Genomic DNA, 16,022 nt, shown 5'->3' with positions numbered 1-16,022 from the left:
GCCAGGTGTTTGTGTCGGCCACTTGGGTCGCTGAGCTTAGTCACACAGCTACCTCATTGCGCCTCTTTTTTTCTTTGCGTCATGTGCTGTTTGGGGAGTGTTTTTTGGAAGGGCCATCATGCGTGACACTGCAGTGCCACTCCTAGATGGGCCAGGTGTTTGTGTCGGCCACTTGGGTCACTGAGCTTAGTCATCCAGCGACCTCGGTGCAAATTTTAGGACTAAAAATAATATTGTGAGGTGTGAGGTGTTAAGAATAGACTGAAAATTAGTGGAAATTATGGTTATTGAGGTTAATAATACTTTGGGATCAAAATGACTCCCAAATTCTATGATTTAAGCTGTTTTTTAGGGTTTTTTGAAAAAAACACCCGAATCCAAAACACACCCGAATCCGACAAAAAAAATTCGGTGAGGTTTAGCCAAAACGCGTTCGAACCCAAAACACGGCCGCGGAACCGAACCCAAAACCAAAACACAAAACCCGAAAAATTTCCGGTGCACATCTCTAGTGGCCATGCCATGTCACTGTGCAGGAGCCAGCACCGCTCACACACTAGTCCCCGGTGCAGCCCCCAACCCCCGGGACACCCGGAGCAACAAAATGTAGATTCAGGCCACCAGGCCACGCCCCTACCTATGAAACCATGCCTCCTTTTTACCATTGCGCTGCTTATCTGCGCGCACTGCATTACAATCTCCCTCGCCACCTCTCTGGGTGTCACCAGTGATAGTGACACCTCTGCCATGCTTGTAGCAGCTGGTCCTAAGATCTACACCTCAAGCCCTGAGTGTTTGCCCTTGTGACTTGTTGATCATCATAGCAAAGCAGATGCTTACAGAAAACTGCAGGGGCTTAGATTGAAAATAAAAAAAATTGATGGGTATAAGGTAGAGAGGAGCGGGTTCGGTTCTCCGAGAACTGAATTCCCCACGAACCCCACGAACTCCTCCTCCGAGGCAGGCTCGGTTGTTCCCGCCTGACTCGGAAAACCTGAACAAGGGAAAATGTCATCATCCCGCTGTCGGATTCTCGCGAGATTCGGATTCCATATAAAGAGCTGCGCGTTGCCGCCATTTTTACTCGTGCATTGAAGAGAGAGCGGAGAGGACGTGGCTATGTTCTCTCAGTGGAAATCTCAATATCAGTGCTCAGTATCAGTGGATACTTATTGCTGCTCAGTAATACTAGTAGTGTGTCTCTCCTGCTCAGTGTCAGTTCTCAGTAGTATCCTCATCAGTGCTCAGTATCACTGCTCATTGTCTTGTGCTGCATTGTTGTGCTCAGCATACTACAGTACATTACTAATAGTCCAGTGCTGCATCTTGCTGCTCAGTGTCAGTTCTAGTATCCTCATCAGTGCTCACTATCACTGCTCATTGCATTGTGGTGTTCTGTATACTACAGTAACATAGTAATATAGTAACATATAGTAACATAGTTTTTGAGGTTGAATAGAGGCAAATTGCCCATCGTGTTCAACCTGTTTTAAGTTGTGATGATTCTACATACTTGCTGAATAATGTTTTATGACTAGTTAGCTACTACAACTCATGTTACCCCCGGATTAACCATGTTGATATTTTAAGTATTATAACCTTGGATAGCTTTTTCATTCAGAAATGTATCCATTCCTTTTTTAAATCCAATTACAGAGTCCGCCATTACCACCTTCCCTGGCAGGGAATTCCACATCCTGATTGCCCTAACAGTGAAGATCATAGTATCTCACCTGGCAGGTAAGTAGGAGTTGGGCCAGAGCTGTGGAGGATTGCTGCTCGGGCACCCCCTGTCAAATGAAGGAGTTCCAACTGAGGCAGCACAAGGGAACTCTCGAAAGAAGAACAAGGCTAGAGGAAGATCTGAGACAAAGAAATCTGACTTTTACCAGAGCTGACCAGAGGAAAGCACAAACACAGTCCCCCACTACCACAAATAATGCAGTCGAGTTTCCCACATTTGGGGAAATCACAGGGGTCAGCATACCCAGAATGCAATGAATGAACCTCACCCTGGGAGAACAATCTTCATGACCATGGTATCGCCTATGCAAAATAAGTATGATTTGGGATAGGGCTGGGGAGGGCCGCTGCTCAGGCACATCTCTGTCAAGTAAAGGAGATTCAACTGAGGCAGCACAAGGGAACTCTCATCTGGGGACAACAACTGCAGGGAGAACACATATTTTCAGATGAACATGGGAGGGCAGAAGGCTGCCTAATACTGAAGCACCCCCAAACAACAAACCAAATGCAACAACTAGTGCAAGCATTCCTGGGGGAAGTTCTGCAGAAGACGGATTTGCATACGGTGATGTCATCCAAGCAGTGGGCCAAAGTTGGCTGGATCCCTCATCTGCATATGAAAAGAGAAAAGGGGTATGCAGGGCATGGCGGCCTTTTGCGGCGCTTGGATGACCCTTAGTTCGCATTAAACACCCCCACCCTCCTTCGGTGTGGGGCTCATGTTGACAATGCCCCAGCCCCTGAAGCATTCAAGCTGATTTCTTACAGCAGCTTGGCACTGTAACAGCTCCAGAGCTGCTCTGTAAGGCAAGTAAAAGGGTGTGTAGTTTGCATTGTGCATTGGAAGGCACAAAGTAAGCAGACAGGAGGAGAAGTCAGGATAGTGCACAAGGGTATAAAAGGGAGGGGCTCAAGAAAAAAGAAGTGGAAACAGACAGCAAACTAGGCTGGAGAGAGACCTGAGACAAAGAGATCTGAATTATACGAGAGCCGACCAGGGGAAACACAAATTATGCAGTCAAGTTTCCCACATTTGGGGAAATCGCAGGGGCAGCACACCCAGAGTGCAATGGGTGAGCCTTGCCCTGGAAGAAGCACCTTCATGATCATAGTATCTCACCTGGCAGGTAAGTAGGAGTTGGGCTTGAGCTGGGGAGGGTCGCTGCTCGGGCACCCCCCTGTCAAGTGAAGGAGATCCAACTGAGGCAGCACAAGGGAACTCTCGAAAGAAGAACAAGGCTAGAGGAAGATCTGAAACAAAGAAATCTGACTTTTACCAGAGCTGACCAGAGGAAAACACAAACACAGTCCCCCACTACCACAAATAATGCAGTCGAGTTACCCACATTTGGGGAAATCACAGGGGTCAGCATACCCAGAATGCAATGAATGAACCTCACCCTGGGAGAATAATCTTCATGACCATGGTATCTCATATGCAAAATAAGTATGATTTGGGATAGGGCTGGGGAGGGCCGCTGCTCAGGCACATCTCTGTCAAGTAAAGGAGATTCAACTGAGGCAGCACAAGGGAACTCTCATCTGGGGACAACAACTGCAGGGAGAACACATATTTTCAGATGAACATGGGAGGGCAGAAGGCTGCCTAATACTGAAGCACCCCCAAACAACAAACCAAATGCAACAACTAGTGCAAGCATTCCTGTTTGTTTCTGAAGCCAACTTTGACCCACTGCTTGGATGACATCACCATATGCAAATCCATCTGCTGCAGGCCTTCCCCCAGGAATGCTTGCACTCTTTATATGAAATCCGAATCTCGCGAGAATCCGACAGCGGGATGATGACATTTTCCCTTGTTCAGGTTTTCCGAGTCAGGCGGGAACAACCGAGCCTGCCTCGGAGGAGGAGTTCGTGGGGTTCGTGGGGAATTCGGTTCTCGGAGAACCGAACCCGCTCCTCTCTACCTTATACCCATCAATTTTTTTTATTTTCAATCTAAGCCCCTGCAGTTTTCTGTAAGCATCTGCTTTGCTATGATGATCAACAAGTCACAAGGGCAAACACTCAGGGCTTGAGGTGTAGATCTTAGGACCAGCTGCTACAAGCATGGCAGAGGTGTCACTATCACTGGTGACACCCAGAGAGGTGGCGAGGGAGATTGTAATGCAGTGCGCGCAGATAAGCAGCGCAATGGTAAAAAGGAGGCATGGTTTCATAGGTAGGGGCGTGGCCTGGTGGCCTGAATCTACATTTTGTTGCTCCGGGTGTCCCGGGGGTTGGGGGCTGCACCGGGGACAAGTGTGTGAGCGGTGCTGGCTCCTGCACAGTGACATGGCATGGCCACTAGAGATGTGCACCGGAAATTTTTCGGGTTTTGTGTTTTGGTTTTGGGTTCGGTTCCGCGGCCGTGTTTTGGGTTCGAACGCATTTTGGCTAAACCTCACCGAATTTTTTTTGTCGGATTCGGGTGTGTTTTGGATTCGGGTGTTTTTTTCAAAAAACCCTAAAAAACAGCTTAAATCATAGAATTTGGGAGTCATTTTGATCCCAAAGTATTATTAACCTCAATAACCATAATTTCCACTAATTTTCAGTCTATTCTTAACACCTCACACCTCACAATATTATTTTTAGTCCTAAAATTTGCACCGAGGTCGCTGGATGACTAAGCTCAGTGACCCAAGTGGCCGACACAAACACCTGGCCCATCTAGGAGTGGCACTGCAGTGTCACGCATGATGGCCCTTCCAAAAAACACTCCCCAAACAGCACATGACGCAAAGAAAAAAAGAGGCGCAATGAGGTAGCTGTGTGACTAAGCTCAGCGACCCAAGTGGCCGACACAAACACCTGGCCCATCTAGGAGTGGCACTGCAGTGTCACGCAGGATGGCCCTTCCAAAAAACACTCCCCAAACAGCACATGACGCAAAGAAAAAAAGAGGCGCAATGAGGTAGCTGTGTGACTAAGCTCAGCGACCCAAGTGGCCGACACAAACACCTGGCCCATCTAGGAGTGGCACTGCAGTGTCACGCAGGATGGCCCTTCCAAAAACACTCCCCAAACAGCACATGACGCAAAGAAAAAAAGAGGCGCAATGAGGTAGCTGTGTGACTAAGCTCAGCGACCCAAGTGGCCGACACAAACACCTGGCCCATCTAGGAGTGGCACTGCAGTGTCACGCAGGATGGCCCTTCCAAAAAACACTCCCCAAACAGCACATGACGCAAAGAAAAAAAGTGGCGCAATGAGGTAGCTGTGTGACTAAGCTCAGCGACCCAAGTGGACGACACAAACACCTGGCCCATCTAGGAGTGTCACTGCAGTGTCACGCAGGATGGCCCTTCCAAAAAACACTCCCCAAACAGCACATGACGCAAAGAAAAAAAGAGGCGCAATGAGGTAGCTGTGTGACTAAGCTCAGCGACCCAAGTGGCCGACACAAACACCTGGCCCATCTAGGAGTGGCACTGCAGTGTCACGCAGGATGGCCCTTCCAAAAAACACTCCCCAAACAGCACATGACGCAAAGAAAAATAAAAGAAAAAAGAGGTGCAAGGTGGAATTGCCTTGGGCCCTCCCACCCACCCTTATGTTGTATAAACAGGACATGCACACTTTAACCAACCCATCATTTCAGTGACAGGGTCTGCCACACGACTGTGACTGAAATGACGGGTTGGTTTGGACCCCCACCAAAAAAGAAGCAATAAATCTCTCCTTGCACAAACTGGCTCTATAGAGGCAAGATGTCCACCTCATCATCATCCTCCGATTCATCACCGTGTACATCCCCCTCCTCACAGATTATCAATTCGTCCCCACTGGAATCCACCATCTCAGCTCCCTGTATACTTTGTGGAGGCAATTGCTGCTGGTCAATGTCTCCACGGAGCAATTGATTATAATTCATTTTAATGAACATCATCTTCTCCACATTTTCTGGAAGTAACCTCGTACGCCGATTGCTGACAAGGTGAGCGGCGGCACTAAACACTCTTTCGGAGTACACACTTGTGGGAGGGCAACTTAGGTAGAATAAAGCCAGTTTGTGCAAGGGCCTCCAAATTGCCTCTTTTTCCTGCCAGTATACGTACGGACTGTCTGACGTGCCTACTTGGATGCGGTCACTCATATAATCCTCCACCATTCTTTCAATGGTGAGAGAATCATATGCAGTGACAGTAGACGACATGTCCGTAATCGTTGGCAGGTCCTTCAGTCCGGACCAGATGTCAGCATCAGCAGTCGCTCCAGACTGCCCTGCATCACCGCCAGCGGGTGGGCTCGGAATTCTGAGCCTTTTCCTCGCACCCCCAATTGCGGGAGACTGTGAAGGAGGAGCTGTTGACCGATCAAGTTCCGCTTGACTTGATAATTTTCTCACCAGCAGGTCTTTGAACCCCTGCAGACTTGTGTCTGCCGGAAAGAGAGATACAACGTAGGTTTTAAATCTAGGATCGAGCACGGTGGCCAAAATGTAGTGCTCTGATTTCAACAGATTGACCACCCGTGAATCCTGGTTAAGCGAATGAAGGGCTCCATCCACAAGTCCCACATGCCTAGCGGAATCGCTCTGTCTTAGCTCCTCCTTCAATGTCTCCAGCTTCTTCTGCAAAAGCCTGATGACGGGAATGACCTGACTCAGGCTGGCAGTGTCTGAACTGACTTCACGTGTGGCAAGTTCAAAAGGTTGCAGAACCTTGCACAACGTTGAAATCATTCTCCACTGCGCTTGAGACAGGTGCATTCCACCTCCTATATCGTGGTCAGATGTATAGGCTTGAATGGCCTTTTGCTGCTCCTCCATCCTCTGAAGCATATAGAGGGTTGAATTCCACCTCGTTTCCACTTCTTGCTTCAGATGATGGCAGGGCAGGTTCAGGCGTTTTTGGTGTTGCTCCAGTCTTCTGTACGTGGTGCCTGTACGCCGAAAGTGTCCCGCAATTCTTGTGGCCACCGACAGCATCTCTTGCACGCCCCTGTCGTTTTTTAAATAATTCTGCACCACCAAATTCAAGGTATGTGCAAAACATGGGACGTGCTGGAATTTGCCCAGATATAATGCACGCACAATATTGCTGGCGTTGTCCGATGCCACAAATCCACAGGAGAGTCCAATTGGGGTAAGCCATTCTGTGATGATCTTCCTCAGTTGCCGTAAGAGGTTTTCATCTGTGTGCGTATTCTGGAAAGCGGTGATACAAAGCGTAGCCTGCCTAGGAAAGAGTTGGCGTTTGCGAGATGCTGCTACTGGTGCCGCCGCTGCTGTTCTTGCGGCGGGAGTCAATACATCTACCCAGTGGGCTGTCACAGTCATATAGTCCTGAGTCTGCCCTGCTCCACTTGTCCACATGTCCGTGGTTAAGTGGACATTGGGTACAACTGCATTTTTTAGGACACTGGTGAGTCTTTTTCTGAGGTCTGTGTACATTTTCGGTATCGCCTGCCTAGAGAAATGGAACCTAGATAGTATTTGGTACCGGGGACACAGTACCTCAATCAAGTCTATAGTTGGCTCTGAAGTAATGATGGATACCGGAACCACGTTTCTCACTGCCCAGGATGCCAAGGCCTCAGTTATCCGCTTTGCAGCAGGATGACTGCTGTGATATTTCATCTTCCTCGCAAAGGACTGTTGGACAGTCAATTGCTTGGTGGAAGTAGTAAAAATGGTCTTACGACTTCCCCTCTGGGATGACCATCGACTCCCAGCAGCAACAACAGCAGCGCCAGCAGCAGTAGGCGTTACACTCAAGGATGCATCGGAGGAATCCCAGGCAGGAGAGAACTCGTCAGAATTGCCAGTGACATGGCCTGCAGGACTATTGGCATTCCTGGGGAAGGAGGAAATTGACACTGAGGGAGTTGGTGGGGTGGTTTGCGTGAGCTTGGTTACAAGAGGAAGGGATTTACTGGTCAGTGGACTGCTTCCGCTGTCGCCCAAAGTTTTTGAACTTGTCACTGACTTATGATGAATGCGCTGCAGGTGACGTATAAGGGAGGATGTTCCGAGGTGGTTAACGTCCTTACCCCTACTTATTACAGCTTGACAAAGGCAACACACGGCTTGACACCTGTTGTCCGCATTTCTGTTGAAATACTTCCACACCGAAGAGCTGATTTTTTTTGTATTTTCACCAGGCATGTCAATGGCCATATTCCTCCCACGGACAACAGGTGTCTCGCCGGGTGCCTGACTTAAACAAACCACCTCACCATCAGAATCCTCCTTGTCAATTTCCTCCCCAGCGCCAGCAACACCCATATTCTCCTCATCCTGGTGTACTTCAACACTGACATCTTCAATCTGACTATCAGGAACTGGACTGTGGGTGCTCCTTCCAGCACTTGCAGGGGGCGTGCAAATGGTGGAAGGTGCATGCTCTTCACGTCCAGTGTTGGGAAGGTCAGGCATCGCAACCGACACAATTGGACTCTCCTTGTGGATTTGTGATTTTGAAGAACGCACAGTTCTTTGCTGTGCTTTTGCCAGCTTAAGTCTTTTCATTTTTCTAGCGAGAGGCTGAGTGCTTCCATCCTCATGTGAAGCTGAACCACTAGCCATGAAGATAGGCCAGGGCCTCAGCCGTTCCTTGCCACTCCGTGTGGTAAATGGCATATTGGCAAGTTTACGCTTCTCCTCCGACGATTTTTATTTAGATTTTTGAGTCATTTTTTTACTGATCTTTTGTGTTTTGGATTTTACATGCTCTGTACTATGACATTGGGCATCGGCCTTGGGAGACGACGTTGATGGAATTTCATCGTCTCGGCCATGACTAGTGGCAGCAGCTTCAGCACGAGGTGGAAGTGGATCTTGATCTTTCCCTATTTTTGGAACCTCAACATTTTTGTTCTCCATATTTTAATAGGCACAACTAAAAGGCACCTCAGGTAAACAATGGAGATGGATGGATACTAGTATACTTATGGATGACGAGTGACTGACGACACAGAGGTAGCTACAGCCGTGGACTACTGTACTGCGTCTGCTAGTATAGAGATGATAATTAATGATATAAAAAAAAATATATATATAACTACTGTAGGTATATATAATATAATGACGGACCTGGTGGACACTGTCAGCAGACTGCTAAACTACTAGTATGAAGAAGATAGAAAAAAACTTCCACCACAGGTAGGTAGGTATACAATTATGGACGAGCACTGACGACACAGAGATAGCCACAGCCGTGGCCTACCGTACTGCGTCTGCTAGTATAGAGATGATAATTAATGATATAAAAAAAAATATATATAACTACTGTAGGTATATATAATATAATGACGGACCTGGTGGACACTGTCAGCAGACTGCTAAACTACTAGTATGAAGAAGATAGAAAAAAAAAACCACCACAGTTAGGTATACAATTATGGACGAGTGACGACACAGAGGTAGGTACAGCCGTGGACTACCGTACTGCGTCTGCTAGTATAGATAATATACTAAATATATTACTACTGTAGGTATATAATATAATGACGGACCTGGTGGACACTGTCAGCAGACTCCTAAACTACTAGTATGAAGAAGATAGAAAAAAAAACCCCACCACAGGTAGGTATACAATTATGGACGAGCACTGACGACACAGAGGTAGGTACAGCCGTGGACTACCGTACTGCATCTGCTAGTATAGATAATATAATAAATATATTACTACTGTAGGTATATAATATAATGACGGACCTGGTGGACACTGTCAGCAGACTGCTAAACTGCTAGTATGAAGAAGATAAAAAAAAACCCCACCACAGGTAGGTAGGTATACAATTATGGACGAGCACTGACGACACAGAGATAGCCACAGCCGTGGACTACCGTACTGCGTCTGCTAGTATAGATAATATAATAAATATATTACTACTGTAGGTATATAATATAATGATGGACCTGGTGGACACTGTCAGTAGACTCCTAAACTACTAGTATGAAGAAGATAGAAAAAAAAAAACCACCACAGGTAGGTAGGTATACAATTATGGACGAGCACTGACGACACAGAGATAGCCACAGCCGTGGACTACCGTACTGCGTCTGCTAATATAGAGATGATAAAGATGAAAAAAAATATATAACACTACTGCAGGTAAATATTTATATAATATATGTATGACGGACCTGCTGGACACTGTCAGCAGAATGCATTTATAGAATAAAAAAAAAACACCACAGGAGTGTTTAACTTTTTCAGGCAGACAATATACTGGTGGTCACACTGGCAGCAAAAGTGTGCACTGTACTCCTGCTATAACTGCTCCCCAGTCTCCCCCACAATTAAGCTGTGTGAGCAGTGAGCACTCAGCACAGTCAGATATACATAGATGATATATCATGCAGCACACTGAGGCTGAGCACAGATATGGTATGTGTATCGTTTTTTTTCAGGCAGAGAACGGATTATAAATAATAAAACTGGTGGTCACTATCAGCAAAACTCTGCACTACTGAGTACTCCTGACAAGTTCAACTGCTCCCCAAATTAGTAGTAAATCAAATGTCACTCGTCTCTATCTTCTAATCTAAACGGAGAGGACGCCAGCCACGTCCTCTCCCTATCAATCTCAATGCACGTGTGAAAATGGCGGCGACGCGCGGCTCCTTATATAGAATCCAAGTCTCGTGAGAATCCGACAGCGGGATGATGACGTTCGGGCGCGCTCGGGTTAACCGAGCAAGGCGAGAGGATCCGAGTCTGCTCGGACCCGAGCAAAAAAGGGTGAAGCTCGGGCGGGTTCGGATTCCGAGGAACCGAACCCGCTCATCTCTTATGGCCACCCAGCATGACGCCTCCCTTCTTGACCATGCTGTAATTGCAGTCGCACTGCAGTTCAGCGTGATCATAAAAAATGGTGTAGCCTCCTGCTGGTGCAGACTGTATGTGCGCGCAGGAAGCCGCCACCATTTTTGTGATCACAGCGGCTGAATGTGATGTCATACAGCTGCTGTGACCACGCCCCCTGTGTCTCCTCCATTGCAGACCCCATTTTGAAGCCTTGCCCCCGCACCGCTCCATCCCTGACTTGGAAATGGAGTGTTGCTGACCCCCCTCTCCCCCCCTGCCCCGATTGACAGGCAGAGGCGATCGCATTCTCTGTGGGGTGCTGCAGAAAATGCAGGCACATGCGTATGCTCTTAGCAATTTTTGCAGTTGGATCACTTATTGTGATTGCAATCCAACCTGAATCAGGCCCTATTACCTATCACAATGCGCTGCGGGCAGTACAAAATTGGTTTAATATAGGAGAAAACCCCCCAGACCTGTGCTCCTTAACTGTACCTGGTGGCTAGTGGAGCGGCTGCCCAGTAATCAGTGTCCACGCCAGTGCGCACACGGTCCACCCCCTACGGCCACGCTCCCCTTCATCAGCGGCCTCGTGATCCGGAAGGGCGGTGTGTGTGTGACTGACCTTAGGAAGAATCCGGAGCCTCCGCTGCAGTGACCCAGCAACCAGGGCACGGGAGTATACAGTGCCGCTGGGAGTGATGAAGCTGCAGTAAAGATGTCTATTAGACCTAGCCTGCTGCAGCCCTTGTAGATTCTCATAAAACAAGTTCTTCTTTTCTTGTCAAAATGAATAGCTAAGAATTGGCTTCCTGAGGCAGGCCCCTGTTAAGTGGCCTGCTACTGAAGGCACCAACTACAAACTGAGCTCCCTGTTCATGGAAGCGGGGTTATAGAGGAGGATGCGCTGAGCATCTTGGGAACAGTCAAAAGCTTTGAGTCGGTTGGTGCCTCAGATCAAGATCCTACTCTACACCCCAATGTGAATCCTTGTGGAGTCCTGTGTACCCCACAGAAGAAATTAATGTGTCACACCCATTGGCATCAACCTTAGAATAGCTGCTGATGGGCACAATTGAGAAAGGAAGGGGGGGGGGGGACATTTGAATCCAGCACATAGATGCAATTCAAATATGTAATTTGTACCTTCCTATTTTAAAATATAATGGATGAACTTCACCCTGTGAGAACAATCTTCATGATCAAGAGATCTCATATGCAAAATAAGTATGAGTTGGGATAGGGCTGGGGAGGGTGGCTGCTCGGGCAGCCCCTCCCCCATCAAGTTAAGGAGATTCAACTGAGGAAGCACAAGGGAACTCTCGTCTGGGGACAACAACTGCAGGGAGACCACATCTTTTCAGATGAACATGGGAGGGCGGAAGGCTGCCTAATACTGAAGCACCATCAAATATCAAACCATATGCAACAACTAGTACAAGCATTCCTGGGGGAAGGTCTGCAGCAGACGGATTTGCATACGGTGATGTCATCCAAGCAGTGGGCCAAAGTTGGCTGGAACCCTCATCTGCATATGAAAAGAGAAAAGGGGCATGCAGGGCATGGCGGCCTTTTGCGGTGCTTGGATGACCCCTAGTTCGCATTAAACACCCCCACCCTCCTTTGGTGTGGGGCTCATGTTGGCTATGCCCCAGCCCCTGAAGCATTCAAGCTGATTTCTTGCAGCAGCTGGGCACTGTAACAGCTCCAGAGCTGCTCTGTAAGGCAACTAAAAGGGTGTGGGCCCTGCAGCACTACCTGTAGTTCGCATTGTGCGTTGGAAGGCACAAAGTAAGCAGACGGGAGAAGTCAGGATAGTGCGCAAGGGCATAGAAGGGAGTGGCTCCAGAAAAGAGAAGTGGAAACAGACAGCAAACTAGGCTGGAGAGAGACCTGAGACAAAGAGATCTGAATTATACGAGAGCCGACCAGGGGAAACACAAATTATGCAATCAAGTTTCCCACATTTGGGGAAATCACAGGAGCAGCACACCCAGAGTGCAATGGGTGAGCCTTGCCCTGGGAGAAGCACCTTCATGATCATAGTATCTCACCTGGCAGGTAAGTAGGAGTTGGGCTAGAGCTGGGGAGGGTCACTGCTCGGGCACCCCCCTGTCAAGTGAAGGAGATCCAACTGAGGCAGCACAAGGGAACTCTCGAAAGAAGAACAAGGCTAGAGGAATATATGAGACAAAGAAATCTGACTTTTACCAGAGCTGACCAGAGGAAAACACAAACACAGTCCCCCACTACCACAAAAAATGCAGGCGAGTTTCCCACATTTGGGGAAATCACAGGGGTCAGCATACCCAGAATGCAATGAATGAACCTCACCCTGGGTGAACAATCTTCATGACCATGGTGTCTCCTATGCAAAATAAGTATGATTTGGGATAGGGCTGGGAGGGCCGCTGCTCAGGCACATCTCTGTCAAGTAAAGGAGATTCAACTGAGGCAGCACAAGGGAACTCTCATCTGGGGACAACAACTGCAGGGAGAACACATATTTTCAGATGAACATGGGAGGGCAGAAGGCTGCCTAATACTGAAGCACCCCCAAACAACAAACCAAATGCAACAACTAGTGCAAGCATTCCTGGGGCAAGGCCTGCAGCAGATGGATTTGCATATGGTGATGTCATCCAAGCAGTGGGTCAAAGTTGGCTTCAACCCTCATCTGCATATGAAAAGAGAAAAGGGGCGTGCAGGGCATGGCGGCCTTTTGCGGTGCTTGGATTACCCCTAGTTCGCATTAAACACCCCCACCCACCTTTGGTGTGGGGCTCATGTTGGCCATGCCCCATCCCCTGAAGCATTCAAGCTGATTTCTTGCAGCAGCTGGGCACTGTAACAGCTCCAGAGCTGCTCTTTAAGGCAAGTAAAAGATTGTGTGGGCCCTGCAGCACTACCTGTAGTTTGCATTGTGCATTGGAAGGCACAAAGTAAGCAGACGGGAGGAGAAGTCAGGATAGTGCACAAGGGTATAGAAGGGAGGGGCTCAAGATAAAAGAAGTGGAAACAGACAGCAAACTAGGCTGGAGAAAGACCTGAGACAAAGAGATCTGAATTATACGAGAGCCGACCAGAGGAAACACAAATTATGCAGTCAAGTGTCCCACATTTGGGGAAATCGTAGGAGCAGCACACCCAGAGTGCAATGGGTGAGCCTTGCCCTGGGAGAAGCACCTTCCTGATCATAGTATCTCACCTGGCAGGTAAGTAGGAGTTGGGCTAGAGCTGGGGAGGGTCGCTGCTCGGGCACCCCCCTGTCAAGTGAAGGAGATCCACCTGAGGCAGCACAAGGGAACTCTCGAAAGAAGAACAAGGCTAGAGGAAAATCTGAGACAAAGAAATCTGAGTTTTAACAGAGCTGACCAGAGGAAAGCACAAACACAGTCCCCCACTACCACAAATAATGCAGTCGAGTTTCCCACATTTGGGTAAATCACAGGGGTCAGCATACCCAAAATGCAATGAATGAACCTCACCCTGGGAGAACAATCTTCATGACCATGGTATCTCCTATGCAAAATAAGTATGATTTGGGATAGGGCTGGGGAGGGCCGCTGCTCATGCACATCTCTGTCAAGTAAAGGAGATTCAACTGAGGCAGCACAAGGGAACTCTCATCTGGGGACAACAACTGCAGGGAGAACACATATTTTCAGATGAACATGGGAGGGCAGAAGGCTGCCTAATACTGAAGCACCCCCAAACAACAAACCAAATGCAACAACTAGTGCAAGCATTCCTGGGGGAAGTTCTGCAGAAGACGGATTTGCATACGGTGATGTCATCCAAGCAGTGGGCCAAAGTTGGCTGGAACCCTCATCTGCATATGAAAAGAGAAAAGGGGTATGCAGGGCATGGCGGCCTTTTGCGGCGCTTGGATGACCCTTAGTTCGCATTAAACACCCCCACCCTCCTTCGGTGTGGGGCTCATGTTGGCCATGCCCCATCCCCTGAAGCATTCAAGCTGATTTCTTGCAGCAGCTTGGCACTGTATCAGCTCCAGAGCTGCTCTGTAAGGCAAGTAAAAGGGTGTGGGCCCTGCAGCACTACCTGTAGTTTGCATTGTGCATTGGAAGGCACAAAGTAAGCAGACAGGAGGAGAAGTCAGGATAGTGCACAAGGGTATAAAAGCGAGTTTCCCACATTTGGGAAAATCACAGGGGTCAGCATACCCAGAATGCAATGAATGAACCTCACCCTGGGAGAACAATCTTCATGACCATGGTATCTCCTATGCAAAATAAGTATGATTTGGGATAGGGCTGGGGAGGGCCGCTGCTCAGGCACATCTCTGTCAAGTAAAGGAGATTCAACTGAGGCAGCACAAGGGAACTCTCATCTGGGGACAACAACTGCAGGGAGAACACATATTTTCAGATAAAAATCTTGGTCATGCTCTGGTTTCTCTTCAGAACGAACAAATCTTTCGCCTTTTATTAAAGATTTCCGTGGAGAGGAGCAAAACCGAGTTTTATCTCAATTTTTGCATGCCCCATCTTTTTGGGGTTTCTTTTATCGGTTAAAAGATAGAATGAGTGTGCTTTAATGTAAGCTCATTTGCATAGAAATGACAGTAAATGTTTGTTTCTTTTCAAACAGAACTTTCTTGACCATGCTACTTGCTTGAAAGATCTGGGAGCACATGGAATACAGTACAAACCATGCTTATAGCAAGGAGAAGCCAGGTGAGAAATCTGCTTACTTTCAAGTTGGGCGCTCACTTTGATCTGAATGAGGACTGCTGGCACAGCATTTAGGCGACAGGTGGAATCTTGGTCATGCTCTGGTTTCTCTTCAGAACGAACAAATCTTTCGCCTTTTATTAAAGATTTCTGTGGAGAGGAGCAAAACTGAGTTTTATCTCAATTTTTGCATGCCCCATATTATTGGGGTTTCTTTTATCAGTTTCTTGTTAGCTTTAATGTAAGTTTATTTGCATAACAATGACTATAAATGTCTGTTTCTTTTCAAGCAGAACTTTCTTGACCATTCTAATTGCTTGAAAGATCTGGGAGCACATGGAAAAGAGTACAAACCATGCTTATAGCAAGGGGAAGCCTGGTGAGAAATCTGCTTTCTTTCTTTCAAATTGGGTGCTCACTTTGCGCTGAATGAGGACTGCTGGCATGGCACTCAGGCGACAGGTGGAATCTTAGTCATACTCTGGTTTCTCTTCAAAACGAACAGATCTTTCGCCTTTTACTAAAGATTTCCGTGGAGAGGAGCAAAACTGAGTTTTATCTCAATTTTTGCATGCTCCGTCTTATTGGGGTTTCTTTTATCGGTTTAAAGATAGAACGAGTGTGCTTTAATGTAAGCTCATTTGCATAGAAATGACAGTAAATGTTTGTTTCTTTTCAAACAGAACTTTCTTGACTATACTAAATGCTTGAAAGATCTGGGAGCACATGGAAAAGAGTACAAACCATGTTTATAGCAAGGGGAAGCCTGGTGAGAAATCTGCTTTCTTTCTTTCAAATTGGGTGCTCACTTTGAGCTGAATGA

At 47.6% G+C, this 16,022-nt stretch overlaps 10 non-coding genes and 1 pseudogene across 10 annotated transcripts; 3 read left to right on the top strand and 8 right to left on the bottom strand.

Moving 5' to 3' along the window:
- Nucleotides 1–1,899: 1,899 nt before the first annotated feature.
- Nucleotides 1,900–2,063, bottom strand: LOC135034604 (U1 spliceosomal RNA). The gene has a single exon (XR_010229765.1). It is a non-coding gene; the product is annotated as a U1 spliceosomal RNA (small nuclear RNA).
- A 655-nt stretch (nt 2,064–2,718) lies between these two features.
- On the bottom strand, nt 2,719–2,881 carry LOC135034522 (U1 spliceosomal RNA). Its single transcript, XR_010229700.1, has one exon. It is a non-coding gene; the product is annotated as a U1 spliceosomal RNA (small nuclear RNA).
- A 152-nt stretch (nt 2,882–3,033) lies between these two features.
- Nucleotides 3,034–3,197, bottom strand: LOC135034631 (U1 spliceosomal RNA). Its single transcript, XR_010229792.1, has one exon. It is a non-coding gene; the product is annotated as a U1 spliceosomal RNA (small nuclear RNA).
- Nucleotides 3,198–12,411: 9,214 nt separating this feature from the next.
- LOC135034541 (U1 spliceosomal RNA) lies at nt 12,412–12,574 on the bottom strand. Its single transcript, XR_010229716.1, has one exon. It is a non-coding gene; the product is annotated as a U1 spliceosomal RNA (small nuclear RNA).
- A 152-nt stretch (nt 12,575–12,726) lies between these two features.
- Nucleotides 12,727–12,890, bottom strand: LOC135034627 (U1 spliceosomal RNA). The gene has a single exon (XR_010229788.1). It is a non-coding gene; the product is annotated as a U1 spliceosomal RNA (small nuclear RNA).
- Nucleotides 12,891–13,565: 675 nt separating this feature from the next.
- Nucleotides 13,566–13,728, bottom strand: LOC135034516 (U1 spliceosomal RNA). Its single transcript, XR_010229694.1, has one exon. It is a non-coding gene; the product is annotated as a U1 spliceosomal RNA (small nuclear RNA).
- Nucleotides 13,729–13,880: 152 nt separating this feature from the next.
- LOC135034606 (U1 spliceosomal RNA) lies at nt 13,881–14,044 on the bottom strand. Its single transcript, XR_010229767.1, has one exon. It is a non-coding gene; the product is annotated as a U1 spliceosomal RNA (small nuclear RNA).
- Nucleotides 14,045–14,637: 593 nt separating this feature from the next.
- Nucleotides 14,638–14,765, bottom strand: LOC135034557 (U1 spliceosomal RNA; annotated as a pseudogene).
- Nucleotides 14,766–14,909: 144 nt separating this feature from the next.
- On the top strand, nt 14,910–15,025 carry LOC135034571 (U5 spliceosomal RNA). Its single transcript, XR_010229734.1, has one exon. It is a non-coding gene; the product is annotated as a U5 spliceosomal RNA (small nuclear RNA).
- A 270-nt stretch (nt 15,026–15,295) lies between these two features.
- On the top strand, nt 15,296–15,411 carry LOC135034581 (U5 spliceosomal RNA). Its single transcript, XR_010229743.1, has one exon. It is a non-coding gene; the product is annotated as a U5 spliceosomal RNA (small nuclear RNA).
- Nucleotides 15,412–15,675: 264 nt separating this feature from the next.
- On the top strand, nt 15,676–15,791 carry LOC135034566 (U5 spliceosomal RNA). Its single transcript, XR_010229729.1, has one exon. It is a non-coding gene; the product is annotated as a U5 spliceosomal RNA (small nuclear RNA).
- Nucleotides 15,792–16,022: the final 231 nt, after the last annotated feature.

Source organism: Pseudophryne corroboree, unplaced genomic scaffold, assembly GCF_028390025.1.
Source record: "Pseudophryne corroboree isolate aPseCor3 unplaced genomic scaffold, aPseCor3.hap2 scaffold_584, whole genome shotgun sequence".
Lineage (NCBI taxonomy): Eukaryota > Metazoa > Chordata > Amphibia > Anura > Myobatrachidae > Pseudophryne > Pseudophryne corroboree.
This window is presented reverse-complemented; position numbering and strand designations above follow the sequence as displayed.